Source organism: Balaenoptera borealis, assembly GCF_965194805.1.
Source record: "Balaenoptera borealis genome assembly, chromosome: 7".
Taxonomy (NCBI): domain Eukaryota; kingdom Metazoa; phylum Chordata; class Mammalia; order Artiodactyla; family Balaenopteridae; genus Balaenoptera; species Balaenoptera borealis.
The window spans coordinates 121,437,171-121,458,741 of record NC_138864.1 but is presented as its reverse complement, the minus strand read 5'-3'; the positions used below and the strand labels follow the sequence as shown (position 1 = coordinate 121,458,741).

Below are 21,571 nucleotides of genomic sequence, written 5' to 3'. Positions count from 1 at the left end.
CTAAATTCATTATTTTTTGCATTTATGTTATTTTCTCTCAAAATGTGCCTACATTTTTTTCATCATCCTACATGTCAAACCATAAGAACGGATGAAAAATCATTAGATAAATGCTATCAATTGTCTTTTATTCTAATACTTGAAATAAATATATATATACAAAGTAAAAAAAAAAACACACACAAAAGCAATGTCATCAAGCTTAACAATGTTAAAGTACAACACAACTGACAGAAGTTTGGAGATGGAAAAGTTTGAGAGAATGGAGAAGAAAGGACCTGGTGAATAATATCTGTGTCCTTCAAGTAAGGAGCCAAAAGATATTACCAAAGTTTGATAGAACAGCAAATCCACTTGTAAGTGTATTATCAGAAGTCACAAAACTAACAAAAAAGGAATTTAAAATATTTGAAAAAAAATCGATATAATTCCTAAAAACAGGCCCGGTATGGGGGAAAGTAGGTTAGCTAATTACAAATTGATCTATCAAGAGTCAGTAGTCAGTAGGTAATTTCTAAGTTGATAAGTGAACAAACTGCTATATAAGTGTATAGGGAGAATGTAACCAGGGATGGGGAGATATTGGCAAGAGAACTTTTGCTTTTTAAATTAAATTCTTTCTGTACTACTTGATTAAAAATATTTCTCCATATACTACTTTGATAAAAATAAACCACAAAAAATATTTTTTGGAGGGTTGTGTCTGAAACTTTGGCTTTCAGATTTTTGGCAAACTACGCAGATGGAGACACATGCAGTTGTGAGATTCATCTTGTCTGTAAAAATAAAATCTAAAAAAAAAAAAAAAAAAAAAAAAATCTAACCAGTTGCTTGGCGAAGCATTAAGACTCCCGTTACTGAGCCCAGAAAGAGATTTCTCAAATGAGTCCGATGTAAAAGGAACCATGCTACACAATGAACAAAGTGTTCTACAGCATCTGTATGAGAAGATAGCAACAAATCTCATAGGGAGGTTCTTACAGTTTCTAAATGCCAAAACACAATGGTAACCAACACTTCCAATGCAGGTATTCAGCTCTCTGCTGAACTGACTTAATCTAGAAACGGTTCAGGGTATCTAGAGGAATGAATGGATTGCATTGTCTTCAGGCTATCCTTCATAAACACTGCTTTTCTCCAGTATTTAATGTTTCATTGGCAATGAATTTGAGAATATACTTGGAGGTACCCAGAGTACATCTCATTCTAAATGTGGAACCAAAGGCGTTCATAAGTATAAAATCAACAAAACCATCAAGTTTTATTTAGGGTGAGGGTCAGAGTTAGCAAAGTAAATTACTAACTTTAAATTGTGTCTTTTCAAAATGTGAAATTCTTCATTTGGATAGCTTTATGCCATGGAATACTAATAATTTTGACACTAAATGTATTCTCTATTTGCACGTTAATGACTTTATTCTTTCTCAATTGAATATGCTTATACTCAATTGAATATCCTACCATTTTTGTATTCTATAGCAAAATTAATACCTGGTAATGTTTCTTTGAAATACAGAGAAAGAACCAAAATAACTAACACTTCCTGGGTCTATAAAAGCTAATTTTTTCCAATATATTTGAATCTTACCTTTTATAGGGAAAAAAACCCCTAGCATTTTACATTATATTCCTCCACTTTTACTGGTCCTAGTTTTCTGCTCCTTTTCTTTACAAAATTTCTCAAATAAATGGGCTGTGCTCTGCATGTCCCTCTTTCTCTATGCTCTCGTTAAGTTTTCAGCAATTTGCTAATTGCTATCTTTTCTTTTGAAACAGAAATCAGAAAGATCACTGATAATGGCCCAGTAAATTTTTTCTTGGTTTTCCAATTTTTCTTCAACTTCCTCTACAATTAGTCATCTTCTCCTTGAATCTCTCTTATTCAGGGACATTTCCATTTTGCACACTTCATTTGGTCTCAGATTACTTCTCCATCTAACTGGATATTTTTAATCTCTCTGTGGACTATTAAAGATCTTGTTGTTCTCCTTACCCTTCCACAAGTGAGATCATCCACTTTCACGCCTTCAGACTTATATTCTATGAGGACATTTTGCTGTCAGTCTGTTTCCTCCACTACCCAGATTTTATTTTCTATCCTCATGGGAGCCTGAGTAATGATGAAGCTAGCTGTTATAGATTGGATTACTCAGGCTCCCTTACCATCGGGCAGCTGATTCTATTCCCCCAATGGGGCACATCAGCAAATCATCAACTCTTCTCAGGCAGCCTGTCTTCCGGGGGGTCTAGCTTTCACTGGTCTTTCATAACACTGTTTCCTCCCTTTGTTCTGTGAGCCCCAGGAATGGTAATGGCTTCCCTGGGCTTCTAATTCATAAGTGTCTCATCATCCCTTCTTCACTCCCTTAAACCTGGTCACACTTAACTGTCCCGTAACTACATTCTATTTAGGAAAACCCTTTTGAATGCGCTATCTGCTTCTGATCAGAACACTGACTACTACATGAGTACAAAATTCCTATTATAATCTCTCAATAACTTTATCTCCAAAGTCCTTAGAGCATATCCAGTTGAAAATATCTGTGCAGAATTCTAATTTTCCTATATCCCAATTTCCCTAAAATCTTTGGTTCTATTAACTTTACTTTCCTCTGTGCTTTTCATTATCAAATTCTAGTCACTGTTCTTTATATTCATTTATTTTTCATTGCAGGGTTTAGGCTCTTTTAATTGTTTCCTACCTGAGATTGTATAATTTCCCAGTTTTTTCCCCCTACTTTCAATCTTATTCTTCTACAATGCAAAATATGGTACTAATCATGTCAAGGCCTCTGACTAAAAAATTTGGGGAAATGCCTACTTTTTACTAAATAAAATTCAAATGGAAGGTGCTATTAAAAACTACCTTGATGGGGAGGAGAGAAGATGGTGGAAGAGTAAGACACGGAGGTCACCTTCCTTCCCACAGATACAGTAGAAATACATCTACACGTGGAACTGCTCCTACAGAACACCCACTGAACTCTGGCAGAAGACGTCAGACCTCCCAGAAGGCAAGAAACTCCCCCACGTACTTGGGTAGGGCAAGAGAAAAAAGAAATAACAGAGACAAAAGAATAGGGACGGGACCTGCACCAGTGGGAGTGAGCCGTGAAGGAGGAAAGATTTCCACGCACTAGGAAGGCCCTTCGTGGGTGGAGACTGTGGGTGGCAGAGGGGGGAAGCTTCGGAGCCACGGAGGAGAGCGCAGCCACAGGGGTGCGGAGGGCAAAGCGGAGAGACTCCCGCATGGAGGATCGGTGCCGACCAGCACTCACCAGCCCGAGAGGCTTGTCTGCTCCCCCGCCGGGGCGGGCGGGGCTGGGAGCTGAGGCTCGGGCCTCGGTCGGATCGCAGGGAGAGGACTGGGGTTGGCGGCGTGAACACAGCCTAAAGGGGTTAGTGCACCACAGCTGGCTGGGAGGGAGACCAGGAAAAAGTCTGCAGCTGCCGAAGAGGCAAGAGACTTTTTCTTGCCTCTTTGTTTCGCAGCATGCAAGGAGAGGGGATTCAGAGCGCCGCCTAAACGAGCTCCAGAGACGGACGCGAGCCGCGGCGATCAGCACGGGCCCCAGAGATGGGCATGGGACGCTAAAGCTGCTGCTGCCGCCACCAAAAAGCCTGTGTGCGAGCACAGGTCATTCTCCACACCGCCCCTCCCGGGAGCCGGTGCAGCCCGCCACAGCCAGGCTCCCGTGATCCGGGGACAACTTCCCCGGGAAAACGCACGGCGCGCCTCGGGCTTCTGCAACGTCACGCCGGCCTCTGCCGCCACAGGCTCGCCCCGCCTCCTCCATACCGCTCCCTCCCCCCGGCCTGAGTGAGCCAGAGCCCCCGAAGCAGCTGCTCCTTTAACCCCGTTCTGTCTGGGCGGGGAATAGACGCCCTCAGGCGACCTACACGCAGAGGCGGGGCCAAATCCAAAGCTGAACCCCGGGAGCTGTGCGAACAAAGAAGAGAAAGGGAAATCTCTCCCAGCAGCCTCAGAAGCAGCGGATTAAAACTCCACAAACAACCTGATGTGCCTGCATCTGTTGAATACCTGAATAGACAACGAATCATCCCAAATTCAGGAGGTGGACTTTGGGAGCAGGATATATTAATTTTTCCCCTTTTCCTATTTTTGTGAGTGTATATGTATATGCTTCTGGGTGAGATTTTGTCTGTATAGCTTTGCTTTATAATAGCTTTATTTTACTTCACTATATTATAGCCTCTTTCTTTCTTTCTTTCTATTTTTTCTCCCTTTTACTCTGAGCTGTGTGGATGAAAGGCTCTTGGTGCTCCAGCCAGGCATCAGGGCCGTGCCTCTGAGGTGGGAGAGCCAACTTCAGGACACTGGTCCACAAGAGACCTCCCAGCTCCACGTAATACCAAACGGCAAAAATCTCTCAGAGATCTCCATCTCAACATCAAGACCCAGCTTCACTCAACGACCAGCAAGCTACAGTGCTGGACACCCTATGCCAAACAACTAGCAAGACAGGAACACAGCCCCATCCATTAGCAGAGAGGCTGCCTAAAATCATAAGGCCACAGACACCCCAAAACACACCACCAGACGTGGACGTGCCCACCAGAAAGACAAGATCCAACCTCATCCACCAGAACACAGGCAATAGTCCCCTCCACCAGGAAGCCTACACAACCCACTGAACCAACCTTACCCACTGGGGACAGATACCAAAAACAACGGGAACTACGAACCTGCAGCCTGTGAAAAGGAGACCCCAAACACAGTAAGATAAGCAAAATGAGACGACAGAAAAACACACAGCAGATGAAGGAGCAGGGTCAAAACACACCAGACCTAACAAATGAAGAGGAAATAGGTAGTCTACCTGAAAAAGAATTCAGAATAATGATAGTAAGGATGATCCAAAATCTTCTAAATAGAATAGACAAAATGCAAGAAACATTTAACAAGGACGTAGAACTAAAGAGGAACCGAGCAATGATGAAAAACACAATAAATGAAATTAAAAATACTCTAGATGGGATCAGTAGCAGAATAACTGAGGCAGAAGAACGGATAAGTGACCTGGAAGATAAAATGGTGGAAATAACTACTGCAGAGCAGGATAAAGAAAAAAGAATGAAAAGAACTGAGGACAGTCTCAGAGACCTCTGGGACAACATTAAACGCACCAACATTCGAATTATAGGGGTCCCAGAAGAAGAAGAGAAAAAGAAAGGGACTGAGAAAATATTTGAAGAGATTATAGTTGAAAACTTCCCTAATATGGGAAAGGAAATAGTTAATCAAGTCCTGGAAGCACAGAGAGTCCCATACAGGATAAACCCAAGGAGAAACACGCCAAGACACATATTAATCAAACTATCAAAAATTAAATATAAAGAAAACATATTAAAAGCAGCAAGGGGAAAACAACAAATAACACACAAGGGAATCCCCATAAGGTTAACAGCTGATCTTTCAGCAGAAACTCTGCAAGCCAGAAGGGAGTGGCAGGATATACTTAAAGTGATGAAGGAGAAAAACCTACAACCAAGATTACTCTACCCAGCAAGGATCTCATTCAGATGTGATGGAGAAATTGAAACCTTTACAGACAAGCAAAAGCTGAGAGAGTTCAGCACCACCAAACCAGCTTTACGACAAATGCTAAAGGAACTTCTCTAGGCAAGAAACACAAGAAAAGGAAAACACCTACAATAACAAACCCAAAACAATTAAGAAAATGGGAATAGGAACATACATATTGATAATTACCTTGAATGTAAATGGATTAAATGCTCCCACCAAAAGACACAGACTGGCTGAATGGATACAAAAACAAGACCCATATATATGCTGTCTACAAGAGACCCACTTCAGACCTAGAGACACATACAGACTGAAAGTGAGGAGATGGAAAAAGATATTCCATGCAAATGGAAATCAAAAGAAAGCTGGAGTAGCAATTCTCAAAGCAGACAAAATGGACTTTAAAATAAAGAATATTACAAGAGACAAAGAAGGACACTATATAATGATCAAGGGATCGATCCAAGAGGAAGGTATAACAATTGTAAATATTTATGCACCCAACATAGGAGCACCTCAATACATAAGGCAAGTACTAACAGCCATAAAAGGGGAAATCGACAGCAACACAATCATAGTAGGGGACTTTAACACCCCACTTTCACCAATGGACAGATCATCCAAAATGAAAATAAATAAGGAAACACAAGCTTTAAATGATACATTAAACAAGATGGACTTAATTGATATTTATAGGACATTCCACCCAAAAACAACAGAATACACATTTTTCTCAAGTGCTCATGGAACATTCTCCAGGATAGATCATATCTTGGGTCACAAATCAAGCCTCGGTAAATTTAAGAAAATTGAAATCGTATCAAGTATCTTTTCCGACCACAACGCTATTAGACTAGATATCAATTACAGGAAAAGATGTGTAAAAAATACAAACACATGGAGGCTACACAATACACTACTTAATAACGAAGTGATCACTGAAGAAATCAAAGGGGAAATCAAAAAATACCTAGAAACAAATGACAATGGAGATATGACGACCCAAAACCTATGGGACGCAGCAAAAGCAGTGCTAAGAGGGAAGTTTATAGCAATACAAGCCTACCTCAAGAAACAGGAAACATCTCGAATAAACAACCTATCCTTGCACCTAAAGCAATTAGAGAAAGAAGAACAAAACAACCCCAAAGCTAGCAGAAGGAAAGAAATCATAAAGATCAGGTCAGAAATAAATGAAAAAGAAATGAAGGAAACAATAGCAAAAATCAATGAAACTAAAAGCTGGTTCTTTGAGAAGATAAACAAAATTGATAAACCATTAGCCAGACTCATCAAGAGAAAAAGGGAGAAGACTCAAATCAATCGAATTAGAAATGAAAAAGGAGAAGTAACCACTGACACTGCAGAAATACAAAAGATCATGAGAGATTACTACAAGCAACTCTATGCCAATTAAATGGACAACCTGGAAGAAATGGACAGATTCTTAGAAATGCACAAACTGCCGAGACTGAACCAGGAAGAAATAGAAAATATGAACAGACCAATCACAAGCACTGAAATTGAAACTGTGATTTAAAACCTTCCAACAAACAAAAGCCCAGGACCAGATGGCTTCACAGGTGAATTCTATCAAACATTTAGAGAAGAGCTAACACCTATCCTTCTCAAACTCTTCCAAAATATTGCAGAGGGAGGAACACTCCCAAACTCATTCTACGAGGCCACCATCACCCTGATACCAAAACCAGACAAAGATGTCACAAAGAAAGAAAACTACAGGCCAATATCACTGATGAACATAGATGCAAAAATCCTCAACAAAATACTAGCAAACAGAATCCAACAGCACATTAAAAGGATCATACACCATGATCAAGTGGGGTTTATCCCAGGAATGCAAGGATTCTTCAATATACGCAAATCAATCAATGTGATACACCATATTAACAAATTGAAGGAGAAAAACCATATGATCATCTCAAAAGATGCAGAGAAAGCTTTTGACAAAATTCAACACCCATTTATGATAAAAGCCCTGCAGAAAGTAGGCATAGAGGGAACTTTCCTCAACATAATAAAGACCATATATGACAAACCCACAGCCAACGTTGTCCTCAATGGTGAAAAACTGAAACCATTTCCACTAAGATCAGGAACAAGACAAGGTTGCCCACTCTCACCACTATTATTCAACATAGTTTTGGAAGTGTTAGCCACAGCAATCAGAGAAGACAAAGAAATAAAAGGAATCCAAATCGGAAAAGAAGAAGTAAAGCTGTCACTGTTTGCAGATGACATGATACTATATATAGAGAATCCTAAAGATGCTACCAGAAAACTCCTAGAGCTAATCAATGAATTTGGTAAAGTAGAAGGATACAAAATTAATGCACAGAAATCTCTTGCATTTCTATACACTAATGACGAAAAATCTGAAAGTGAAATTAAGAAAACACTCCCGTTTACCATTGCAACAGAAAGAATAAAATATCTAGGAATAAACCTACCTAAGGAGACAAAAGACCTGTATGCAGAAAATTATAAGACACTGATGAAAGAAATTAAAGATGATACAAATAGATGGAGAGATATACCATGTTCCTGGATTGGAAGAATCAACATTGTGAAAATGACTCTACTACCCAAAGCAACCTACAGATTAAATGCAATCCCTATCAAACTACCACTGGCATTTTTCACAGAACTAGAACAAAAAATTTCACAATTTGTATGGAAACACAAAAGACCCCGAATAGCCAAAGCAATCTTGAGAAAGAAAAACAGAGCTGGAGGAATCAGGCTCCCTGACTTCAGACTATACTATGAAGCTACAGTCATCAAGACAGTATGGTACTGGCACAAAAACAGAAATACAGATCAATGGAACAGGATAGAAAGCCCAGAGATAAACCCACGCACATATGGTCACCTTATCTTTGATAAAGGAGGCAAGAATATACAGTGCACAGCTAAGGAAACCATAAACAAGACGAAAAGACAACCCTCAGAATGGGAGAAAATATTTGCAAATGAAGCAACTGACAAAGGATTAATCTCCAAAATTTGCAAGCAGTTCATGCAGCTCAATATCAAAAAAACAAACAACCCAATCCAAAAATGGGCAGAAGACCTAAATAGACATTTCTCCAAAGAAGATATACAGATTGCCAACAGACACATGAAAGAATGCTCAACATCATTAATCATTAGAGAAATGCAAATCAAAACTACAATGAGATATCATCTCCCACCAGTCAGAATGGCCATCATCAAAAAAATCTAGAAACAATAAATGCTGGAGAGGGTGTGGAGGAAAGGGAACACTCTTGCACTGTTGGTGGGAATGTAAATTGATACAGCCACTATGGAGAACAGTATGGAGGTTCCTTAAAAAACTACAAATAGAACTACCATACGACCCAGCAATCCCACTACTGGGCATATACCCTGAGAAAACCATAGTTCAAAAAGAGACATGTACCAAAATGTTCATTGCAGCTCTATTTACAATAGCCAGGACATGGAAGCAATCTAAATGTCCATCGACAGATGAATGGATAAAGAAGATGTGGCACATATATACAATGGAATATTACTCAGCCATAAAAAGAAATGAAATGGAGGTATTTGTAATGAGGTGGATGGAGTTAGAGTCTGTCATACAGAGTGAAGTTAAGTCAGAAAGAGAAAAACAAATACAGTATGCTAACACATATATATGGAATCTAAGGGAAAAAAAAAAAAAGCCATGAAGAACCTAGTGGCAAGACGGGAATAAAGACACAGACCTACTAGAGAATGGACTTGAGGATATGGGGAAGGGGTGGGGTGAGATGTGACAGGGTGAGAGAGTGTCATGGACATATATACACTACCAAATGTAAAATAGATAGCTAGTGGGAAGCAGCTGCATAGCACAGGGAGATCAGCTCGGTGCTTTGTGACCCCCTAGAGGGGTGGGATGGGGAGGGTGGGAGGGAGGAAGATGCAAGAGGGAAGAGATATGGGAACATATTGTATATGTATAACTGATTTACTTTGTTATAAAGCAGAAGGTAACACACCATTGTAAGGCAATTATACTTCAATAAAGATGTTTAAAAAACAAAAAACAAAAAACTACCTTGCTATGATCACACAGTACTTGGAAGTTACTTGTCCTATCAAGCAAAGTTGTCTCCTAATTTAAAAGATTTTGTTACTGTATTACGCTATAAAATTAATACAATTAGGCATTTTAAAAAACACACTTTAAAATATGCTAATGAGTAATAACTGAAGTCTAACAATTTGAACTCCTCTTTTTTGTCAGCTCACACAGACCATTCTCTCTTATACTAAAATAAATACAGAAAAATAAAGCAAAAATCATGCATACGTAAAATTTATTTTATTTTCATGATACTCAGATTATTCTTACTGTTTGTATCTTCTCACAAGAATAATTAAGTTAATAGCACTTTGATGTAAAAATATTTTTATTTAGCAAGAATCAAAAAAGATAAGAGGATTAATGAGACATTTAGTTTAAGGTGCCAATGGCCATGTAAACTGCCCAAAATTGTTTACTGTTTCATGTGTACCTTTGTTTTCTGTTTTGAATTTCATAATCTATAGGTAATGGCCATGTCTAAAGAAAATATCTATAGTTTAAAGAAAATTTTCAAAGTAGGCTGAGGTAGTTGATCAGATAGCATTATCTAATTTAAAGAGTACAGTAACCACCTGATAAATTTAGTAATTTTATTTCAGATGAGGAAAAAAAAGAAAAGAAGCAAGAGACAAGCTATTTAAAGAGAGATTTTTCTATTTACAATAGCCAGGACATAGAAGCAACCTAAATGTCCACCAACAGAGGGATGGATAAAAAAGTTGTGGTACATATATATAATGGAATCTTACTCAGCCATAAAAAGGAACGAAATAATGCCATTTATGTAGGGTTGGCCAAAAAGTTCATTTGGGTTTTTCCATAACATCTTACAGAAAAACCCGAATGAACATTTTGGCCAACCCAATAGCAACATGGATGGACCTAGAGACTGTCATACTGAGCAAAGTAAGTCAGACAGAGAACGACAAATACCAAATGATATCGCTTATATGTGGAATCTAAAAAAAGGGTACAAATGAACTTATCTACAAAACAGAAACAGATTTACAGATGTAGAAAACAAACCTATGGTTATCGAGGGTAAGGGGGGGGAGGGATAAACTGGGAGATTGGGACTGACATACACATACAACTATACATAAAATAGATAACTAATAAGGACCTACTGTACAGCACAGGGAACTCTATTCAATACCCTGTAATGGCCTATATGGGAAAAGAATCTAAAAAAGAGTGGATATATGTATATGTATAACTGATTCACTTTGCTCTGCACCTGAAACTAACACAACATTGTAAATCAACTATACTCCAATAAAAATTATTAAAAAAAGAAAAGAAAAAAAAATCTTCTCCTTTTATGTAGCCAAGAACGTACAGCCCATTACACACGTTAACGAAAGTAAAATAAAATAAAGATTTTTAATTTGCTCTAAGGCAAAGATCCACAGCTTAAATACCTATTCACTGGGATAATGTCTATTTTCAGAGAAGCCTATTTACTCTTAGCAGTTAAAAGTAATATGCTGTATAAGAGGCAAGATAAAAAGATGTACTTTGTAGAAATCACATATACATATACAGATAGGCTGACCATAATTGGTGTCAATCCAGGTTGTTTCCCAAGTTGGCCAAACAATCTTAAAAAATCATGGGAATCTCTACTCTGTTGTAGGTGTATAAGAAATAGTTCATTTATGCTAGTTTATGCTAGGTTTAGTTTGCACATCTTTTTTTTTTTTCCCTCTGAATGGTTTAACTAAATTCTTACTCTTCTCTGAAGAGTCCGCACATTCTCACTCCCATGCTCTAAAAAATGCTTCATTTGACCTCATAAACCAGGACCTAAATAGGAAATGAGTAAAGGAAATACCTTCTATATTTCCTGTTATTTTAAAATAACTGCATATAGAAAATGTTCTTTTGCATAGCCATTCCAACTAGTAAATTTTAATAAGAATTTATTAATAAAATACTATAATAATGGAAAATTTAAACATATAACTTTCATTTATGGATACATCAGACAAAAATTTACTAAGCATACAGAGACTTAGACAAAATAGTAAGCTTAATGCTATTGATTTTAAATACCCTGCAAATATTTTTCAAAGCATCGACTGAAAAATATATGGAAATTACATATTTTAGGCCTTAAAGCAAGCCATAGTTGATGGCTAAAAATTGGTATCATACAAAATGCATTATCAGAAGACAATGCAGTTAAGTTACATTGACTAAAAATGAAAACAAAACAAAAATATAAGCTCTGAAATTAAAAAAAAAATTAATCCCAATTTGCCACCAACTAGCAATATAATCTTGGATAAACTCAAACAGGAGACACATACAAGGACAAATACACCTTCGTGGTCAAAAAAGGAAATCATAATGGTATTAAAAACTACTGAGGGGCTTCCCTGGTGGCGCAGTGGTTGAGAATCTGCCTGCCAATGCAGGGGACACGGGTTTGAGTCCCGGTCTGGGAGGATCCCACATGCCGCGGAGCAACTGGGCCCGTGAGCCACAACCACTGAGCCTGCGCATCTGGAGCCTGTGCTCCGCAACAAGAGAGGCCGCGACTGTGAGAGGCCCGCGCACCGCGATGAAGAGTGTCCCCTGCTCGCCGGAACTGGGGAAAGCCCTCGCACAGAAACGAAGACCCAACACAGCCAAAATTAAATTAAAAAAAAAAAAACTACTGAGAACAAATTTGTCATAAAAAGTATGAGACATCAAAACTGTGGCATGCAGCTAAATTAGTATTTTGAGGGAAAATTATGGACTTTATTACTTGCAGTACAAAAGGAAAAATGGTGAAAATTAATGACCTAAGCACACTTCAGAAGTTAGAGGGAAAAAAAGACCGTAATCAATTCAAAGAATGTATAAGAAAAGAATGAGGAAAATAAGAATATAAATAAATAAACAAACAACTCGTGAAGTTCCAGAGGGCCAAAGAATGATTCTCTATAAAATAAGTAAAATTGGAAAATCTCTGGTGAAACTAATGCCTCAAGAGAAGGAAAAATGATCAACATTAGGAATGAGGAGAGGATATAGCTATACATAGAGACTGAAAATAAAATTAAGAGACTGCTACGAACAAGCTTGGCGTCAAAAAATGTTAAATGAAAGTGAAATGCTCACTACAGCACAAAAAACATAATGTAATAAAAATGACCCAGGAAACAATATAAATAATAAAAAAGCCTCATAAATATTAAAGTTAAACAGAGAATTCGAAAATCTACCCACTGCTGAGAAACAGTTCAAGGAACTGTGCTCAAGTTCAAGGATACCTTGTAAGCAGAGCTTTTGTTCCAGACCATCTTTTTAAGGCTGGTTACACAGCAAGCAGCTGGGAGGTAGATATAGTGTTCCTTTCCCAGAAAAGGGGCAGATCTGTTTACAGTCCAGGACAATAAAGATAATACCTCCTGTGGGACAAAGCTCAGCTGGGTTTGCTTGCAACTCATAAAAGAATGAGGTGTCCGAAGCCTAGGTTTCCTTAGCAGTGTTCCAAATCTCCTACACATGCAGAATCCACATGGGCCTGTCTGCATCATCCCTTTGGGCTTTGATGTGCAAAGAAGACTGATGTGATATGAATATGAAGCTCATAAATAAAAACAAGCCAATAAAAAAAAAACAAACCCTGAAAATACCAAGTGCTAATGGAAATGTTATGTAGTAGAACTCTTGTATATCGTTAACGGGAATGCAAATTGGTACAGCCTGTTTGGAAAACAGTGTGGTAACTTCTTCAACATACCCAGAAATCCCACTACTCAAGGATAACGAAAATGTATCTTGACATAAAAGTCTGAGTGTGAATTTTTGTGGTAGCTTCATTCATAATCATGCCAATCTAGAAACATCCCAAATATCCATCAAGCAATGAATGGATAAAAACAAGAGGGTGGTACATCCACAGTCCACTGCTCAACTGACTCCTTCCACAGCCCATCAAGGAGCAAGTTACACGTAGACTATTTCTCCCTTCTTCTCATTTAACTCTTTCCTCCTTATTTTCCATTAGCCATGTTTCCACGGTGCCTTCGTGTTCTAATTCTTTCCTAAAAAACAATCTGTCCTGGCCTCGACACTTTTGATGAAACAAATCAAGTGTCCTGATTTAAAAGAAAAAAGAAAGGAAAACTAAATCAAGAAAAGCAAAACAACCAACTTCTTTTAACCCTCCTCACTTCTTCCCTTATGATGCCATATCCTTCTTTACTGACCTCCCAAACTTCTTAAAAAGGCAACTTTATATCCAGTCTTCCAAGGGTTCAAGTCTCAGTACCCACTTTTTCCTTATTCTCCTATCTTTAGTTTCCTGCACTAATATAGTGAAATCCAATGCTTCTTACTCAGTTCTGACCCTCTGCAAGCAGTTTGTAGCACTTGGTATCCTGATAGTATCTTTACCTCTTTAAGACTATGATCTCATTTTGACTCTGAAACAGGAATCACTTCTATCCCCTTATGTCTCTGATTCTTCCTCTTAATCCTCTTCTGGGTAAGGTCTCATGCTAAACCAAATATTAGACAGTGATTTCCATACCCATATCTCCATCCCTAAGTTGGATTTTGAGATCTAGGCCAGAATTTCCAACTGTCTGACATCTTTTATTAGACAGCTGGAAGATGTTTCAAATCAAAAGAGAGAAGTTTTTGCCTTTTCTTTGCTCCATTTCCTATTTCCCCCATACTGTTTGCTGACACTGCCATCCTCCTAATCCTCCAGCCCAGAATCTTCTGTCACATCTGTACCTTTTCCTCTTCCTTACTCACGTCCACAATGTCCTGAGTGCTGGTGGTCTTGTCTGTACAGTAATGGCTCTGCCACGTGTGTGGATACCGTACTTTTTCAAACTCTCATCCTCCCCAACATCTCTCTGAATGTTCTTTCTGCCTCCAGTCTCCCTCTCCTAAAATTTACTTTATATACTAGCTGAAGAGGGATCTTTCTAAATTACAATCTCATTCTATGAGAATCTAATTACTTAACCCAAAGTATAGACACAGGTTGCCTTTGTTCACATGTTGCCGACTCAATAAATTGAAAAGAATAATTTGTACAGTTAGCACCCTTTGTTGTGTTTATAGGATGCTAAATGATTCACTTAACAGATTCTTTTCAACAAATTAACAGAATTGACTTCGCTGAACAAATACGTTTGTTATATTGGCGTCATGCATACATAACCATTGAGCTCCTTTTAGTTAGAACCTGAGAAAAGTAGCCAGTTAGAGCTCCTGATTTACAGAAAATCTATACTGCAGTTTCCATCTTTAATTCTTTCTCTTCTAATGAAAGATGACCCATTTCTTGTGCAATGAGATTACTGTTTCTAGAGCCTGACTATACTCCCCAGTATATATGAAAATTTTATTTGCTTCCTGAATTGAATAATTTAAAACTTCAACTAAATGATCACCACTTTAATTCTGAACACGTTTTCCTCAACTGAGGGGATGGGGGGGAACTAAGGGGATTGTCTCCAGCTCCGCCCTGTTGACTGCATATGCAAATGAGGATACCAAGTGTGAAGAAAACACTTACGGGAGTGTTGAGCTTTTTTACAATTTTACTGTGAAACCCAAAGAGCTTTGGAACCAGGAGGACTCAATTACATCTCTAGCGGCGATGAAGGGATTCAAAAGGCAGCTGGAAGCAAACATGACTTCCACAGAGGGCAGAAGCCTAGAAGTCATAGCAGGTGAGCAGCGGTCACCGGGTGGCAGCTTCTAGCAGAGTGGACTTAGTGAGGGAGATACGCTCTGGTCTATGAACGCAACAGATTAGTGGCTGCTAGGAGTAAGGGAGGATATGGGGTGAAAGGGGAGTAGGGGTGGCTATAAAAAGATAACCTGAGGGATCCTTGAGGTAATGGGAATATTCTGTATCCTTACTATACCAATGTCAATATCTTGGTTTGGATTACTATACCATAATTTTGTAAGATGTCACCATTGGGGGAAACTGGATAAAAAGGGGACATGGGATCTTTCTATATTATTTCTCACAAATAGAGGTAAATCTATAATTATCTTAAAATAAAACTTTAATTTATTAAAGATTATATGCTAAGCATTGTGTCTCCTTGAGCTATCAAAATCGGTATGTTAGAGATTTATTGTTTTGCCTCAAAATAATATAAAATTTTTTTTTTTTTTTTTTTGGCTGCACAGCATGGCTTGTGGGATCTCAGTTCCCCGACCAGGGATTGAATCCAGCCATGGCAGTGAAAGCCCAGAATCCTAACCACTAGGCCGCCAGGGAACTCCCTCCAAATAATATAAAATTTTTAAACAAATGTTGGCACATGTAGAGGGAGAGTAACAGGAAATCATAAATTCCCTCTTCAGAAGTTGAAAGTATTAGTTGCTTTCCCCATGTTCATCTCAACCTATTTCCTCTTTTAATATCCTCAAAGTAGAATAAACTCACAAGGATCTGAATACGTCATTCTTTTATGCAAAAATCATCATAAGGCAAAAGGAACCCAGGTCCCTGAACTACAACAGCCAGGCATCTGATAAGTTTGTTTAAACTGTCTCTACAAGTGACTGTAAGTTATGATTAATGGTTTTCAGTTCCACAGATAACAAACCGGTGGACTCTTCCATAACAAGTAGGATCACTGAATACCAAATACGTACACAGAGTATAATTAATGCCAAGTGACCATCACTGGGATGTTTGATGAATAAAGTTCTGTGATTAGAAAAAAAAAAACATAAGACTTAAGAAGAGTCCTTTATCTGATGGTTTTCCAACTTGAAGAAAAAACATTTGGGCAAAATTCCACAAAAATGATATTCAAATCACAAATGATTGTTGTAAATATTTTGTTATGGATAGAACAGTAAGTAGTGTATTATGTGTTTGCTTGGTGCAAACGTGTTAACAAAATCCAGAGTTTGATGTTTATGTTAATGATGAAGAAATAGAAAAAAATGTACAATTTATAATTTATGTTTGTAGACAATCCTAAGCACTTCTGCACAGTGAAAATCTAGGCCATTGGGGAAATGTTGCAATAAAATATGTATATGGGAAAGTGGCTTTAACATAATCGATTTATGGCGATTTTCTAAGGAAGGTGGGAGCCTGTCCAAATGTGTATTTCTAGAATAGTGGCCTTGTTACAACTGACAGATCTAGGAGTCACTGTAGATTATTCTTGGCTGGCAATGGCTCACTGAGCTCTCACAGGGAAGCCAGAAGGAAGAAATGAAATGGGAAGCTTTATCCCCCTGCAGTAAAAGACAATGTTTCTATGGGATACTATTTGTAATTCTGGTCACCAAACTGCAACAAAGAAATAACAGAACTCTGGAAGGTCTAGACAGGGAAGCTGAAATGGTCAAAAGAAAACAGAATCTTCCCTATGTGAATAAGGGGACTTAAAAGTATTAATCACATTACAAAAAGATAAAAAGAGGAGAACACAGGTTTGCACAGCCATACTCAACGTATTCAGTAATACATCAGTGTCAATTGTCTGAGTATCCTTAATGCTGTGCTGGAGAGTTCTTTCCTAAACCCTCTACAAGTCAAAAATTCATCTATGTTTGATGAAGGCAAATAAGGTACTGCTATCAAACTCTCAAAGGATATAAAGCTTAGGAGAATAACAAAATATTATATGCCTGAGGCAATATTTGAAGATTAAAAAACCACAAAGAGAAGCAAAATATAATAAGTTCATGTTTGGTAAACAGAAGTGTAAATATCTTAATTAAAGTGAATTAAACAAGTAGGAGGAAGGTCAGAGATGTTTTAAGAGCCTGTTGACTGGAAAAGCCATGAGGTTTTTCTTGACCTCAATTCACTGTGAGTTACCGCATGTTCAATCAGATGTGAAGTGTGACACATGACAATACTACTTTGACTTCAGAATGAATTGTTAGAAATAAGATATCCACGCCAAGGGAAGTAATAGCCCTACTGTATTTTACATGGGCCAGGATTGCAATGGTCTGGAAAACAGGTCATACAGACGACTGGCTATAAAACAGTAACAACAACAACAAAACCCATATATGAACATTAATTAAGACTCAAAATTTTACTCATACCTGTTAAACAATGGTCTCTAAAGAATGTGTAATTAAAAACAACAAGGGGATACGTTGGATTATTAGGAAAAACAGACCAGGTTCTAGAACTTCTGGAGGTTCCTTGAACTTAAGTGACTCTTATATAATCATGTAATAATTTTAGGATTTTCATCAAAATGTTGCATCTATAAACCTGGGGTACTGGGAAGGCTCTCAGGTTGTCTCACTTTTTTAAAATCACAAAACACTACACAATGATAATCTGAAATTCATTATAGTAATGATATTTCTAAGAATATGGAATAACATTCTTTCTTTGTCACCTAGTATCAGTGTTCTCTGACTGAAGTGTGTCCCACACCATGCTTTTCTCTGTTTTCTCAGATTTTTGCTGGGGTGAAGATGTTCAAATGACTTCTGAGTAGATTCATCTGTCCAGCCCTGACACAGTTAAAGGTAATTTTTAAAGGCGATACTGTTAGAGAACTTGGTGTTGATGACACACAATTCCGGGGTTTTTATAGGAAACAGAGTTGTACAGCATCATGCCGCTGCTCTGCGTTTCCCCTCAAACCTGGACCTCTGGGTATATCTGAGTAGCAACAAATGCACTGGCGATGCAGCAGCAGGCAGCCAAGACTGACTTTCTCCTCCAGGTAACAGCTTTAAATGGGTCCACTCACATGAGAGCTCCATTAATCAAGGAACCTAACCTAGTGGTTTTACGGGAGATGCAGTGCTCCCATCAAACAATTAATAAGCAAGGTCAAGACACAGGTTGCCCACATCCATCATTCCAGGCTGGATACTTTCAACACCATTACCTCTCTATTGTGTCATTATATATTCATCCTAATTAGGCATTCAAACTCCAGCTTCACACTCTTTCAATTAAGTCTCTAGAACAACAGAGAAATATTCTAAAATAGGTCATATAAAATATTCTAGAACAGTTTATATAAATATTCAAAAGCCTTCACTGGCATTTTGGTACTTATTGCTTAAAGTGTGAATACACACACACACACCCCTCAGCCTAGGATTCAGGATCATCTAGGATATACACAAAGTCTATTTCTCCCAATTATCTACCATCATGGGACAGGCATTACATGTTTCACCTACACTAATTACTCCATTGTCTTAGTCCTGTTGTCTTATGTTTTTCGTTTCAGCTTTTTCTCATCCTATTTGCTATAACCTGAACCTTTCTCACCACTTAATTTTTCTCCTAGCTTAAGCCTATCTATCCTTGAAGACCTACATTCACAACTCTCTCTTTTATAACTTTATTTTGACTACAACTAATTTGTTGTGAGCCCTTCTGATTCTGAAACACCGCTACTGTACAGAATACTTTCTGCTTTGTAGTGTAAGAATTCGCACACTTGTTTTGTTCTCATACTGGATTTCAAGCATACTGAGTTGGGACCAACTGTTTTTACTTATCTGTATTCCCTTCAATCTGGATTTCTGACTTACATATGCTAGGCAAATGGTATTGAGTGTAAAATAAATAAATTGAAAAATAATATGTTAATACCAACATCATGATGAATATTCTAATATTCACCTATTACACTAAACACATGAAGTTTAACCTATTAAAGGAAAGCCTTTCTAGGAAAGTTATATAGATATTGATACGGGTTCTTTTCTTTCGACATTTGCTTCGTGTTTGTTTCTGCTTTGCTGTGAATTTTTAAAATAGCATTCTCAACTTGTGAGACGCCATCTAGAGAACAAAGCCTTCCATCAGAACTGCCGTTCAGTCAACTATTATAAGCCGTTATTGAGTGTCAGAAGGTCAAACAGCATATAAGATAAACCCAAGGAGATGGCACCACACCTGAATACAGGAACATTTAGAAATGCATTTCTACCCTCAGCTACTGCTGGTTACACAAGAGAGAAAATACTTGCTTCGTTGGAGGTATATTTTTAAAGTGCTATGAGGGTTTTAATGTGAATTTTCAATTGGTCAGGAAATTCCCAGTACTACTTTAAAAATATAGAAGTTACTATAAGAACAATAAAGATTTGCACAAACTATTTTTTTACTCTTGGGTTAAAGTGTCTCATTTTTATTATGCATTCTTTACTAAGAGCCTATAATAGTACTCAATGAAAAGGCATTTGGGACTTCCCTGGCGGTCCAGTGGTTAAGACTCCGTGCTCTCAATGCAGGGGGCCACAGGTTCGAGCCCTGGTCAGGGAACTAAGATCCCACATGCCACACGGTACGGCCAAAAAAAAAAAAAAAAAAAACAAGTGAAAAGACATTTGTAGCAGGGGCAGATAGATAATATTGGGTCACTCCAACAAAACCAGGCAGCTGATCTTCAGTTGGTAATTATACAAATTGTCTATGAGGTATTAGAACTATCATTCTCAAGGCAAGGATTCAAAACATTTTTTCAGAACGGGATACCTATTGGTCAAGGAAACTAGCAAGTTCTTAAACGCTATCATGCCTTTAGCTTACCAAAATTTAGAAAACACCTGATTCTTGTTTAATTTTTTTTTTTAGCTGGGCCTTGTTATCCAAACAACTATTTCTTTAACTGGTTCAGAAGGTCAATTTTTTAAAGAGAACTATTCGCAGCTATATATGGCCTTTAATTTCTAAGTCTGTTTCCTCAGCTTTACGTTTAATGGAACTCTTTTTCATCAAAGGTAAACCTGAATACAAGATCAGTCTGTCAATCAAGAAAGCAGATTTTCTCTGAAAAAAGCGCGGGTGAAGAAAAGATTTCCATCTATGTGTTCCTCCTTGTCTGTCCTGTTTCCTCATTCAAAGCAGTTCCTGAGTTAAAACCATAGTGACCCGTGCAACCCAGGTGGAAAATCACTGTGTATTAATCTCATCAAAGAAGTGTGAACGGTGCAGTGTAGGGCACGTGGCAAGGTGGGTTCTGGGAGGGGAATGTCACAGGCCAGGAGGTCGAAGTTCTCCTTCACAGCGGTTCAATTTTCAAAAAAGAAAGTAGGCTTCTCCTGTAGCTCTATACCTTCCTGGAAAATTCGTACCTAACCAGTGTATTTGGTACTTTTATTGGACATAATATGGATTATATACAGGAATTAGTAAGAAAAATTATCCAAAATTTGGAATTAAGGTATAAGAATTATGAGTGCACTAAATCCCACTAAAAAATTCAACTTATTATATGGGCTTCCCTGGTGGCGCAGTGGTTGAGAATCTGCCTGCCAATGCAGGGGACACGGGTTCGAGCCCTGGTCTGGGAGGATCCCACATGCCGCGGAGCAACTAGGCCCGTGAGCCACCATTACTGAGCCTGCGCGTCTGGAGAGGCCGCGATAATGAGAGGCCCCGCGCACCGCGATGAAGAGTGGCCCCCACTTGCCACAACTAGAGAAAGCCCTCGCACAGAAACGAAGACCCAACACAGCCATAAATAAATAAAAGTGTTTAAATAAATAAAAATAAAAAGCCAGCTTGTATATCACCTGCTCTTTAAAAAAAAAAAAAAAAAATTCAACTTATTATAGATTACTGAATAGAACCCTGGTTCTATAAAGACAGGTGTTAATTTATAGAAGATTAATACATTTCCATCTAATAGAAATAATGGCTCTGTTATAGATTTATTGCCTTGTACAACATTAAACAATTTTGTATCTAACTTATTTTGACTTTCTTTCACTGACCATATACAGTATTCTCTCAGATCTTTTATTTTTAGAACCAGCTGTAGCATCCTTCAGGCTTCTTTATTAATGAGTTAAATAAATCTTTGATAAATGCTCACTGTATATTTGTATAAGAATCATGTTTTTTAATATATATTATTTGAAATGTATACTTGGGAAGTACATTGTGAAAAGAGTTGTTCAGTGAAAATAGTCAG

General features: G+C 38.0%; 1 protein-coding gene and 1 long non-coding RNA gene across 3 annotated transcripts in view; both read right to left on the bottom strand.

Moving 5' to 3' along the window:
- The window catches only part of CNTNAP2 (contactin associated protein 2), a 2,074,761-nt gene that overhangs the window by 1,248,331 nt on the left and 804,859 nt on the right, over window positions 1-21,571 (bottom strand). The window lies entirely within an intron of this gene.
- On the bottom strand, window positions 782-20,864 carry LOC309632722. The gene is made up of 3 exons (XR_014247032.1): window positions 12,336-20,864; window positions 9,636-12,041; window positions 782-2,866 (listed from the first exon to the last, which is right to left on the bottom strand). It is a non-coding gene; the product is annotated as an uncharacterized lncRNA (long non-coding RNA).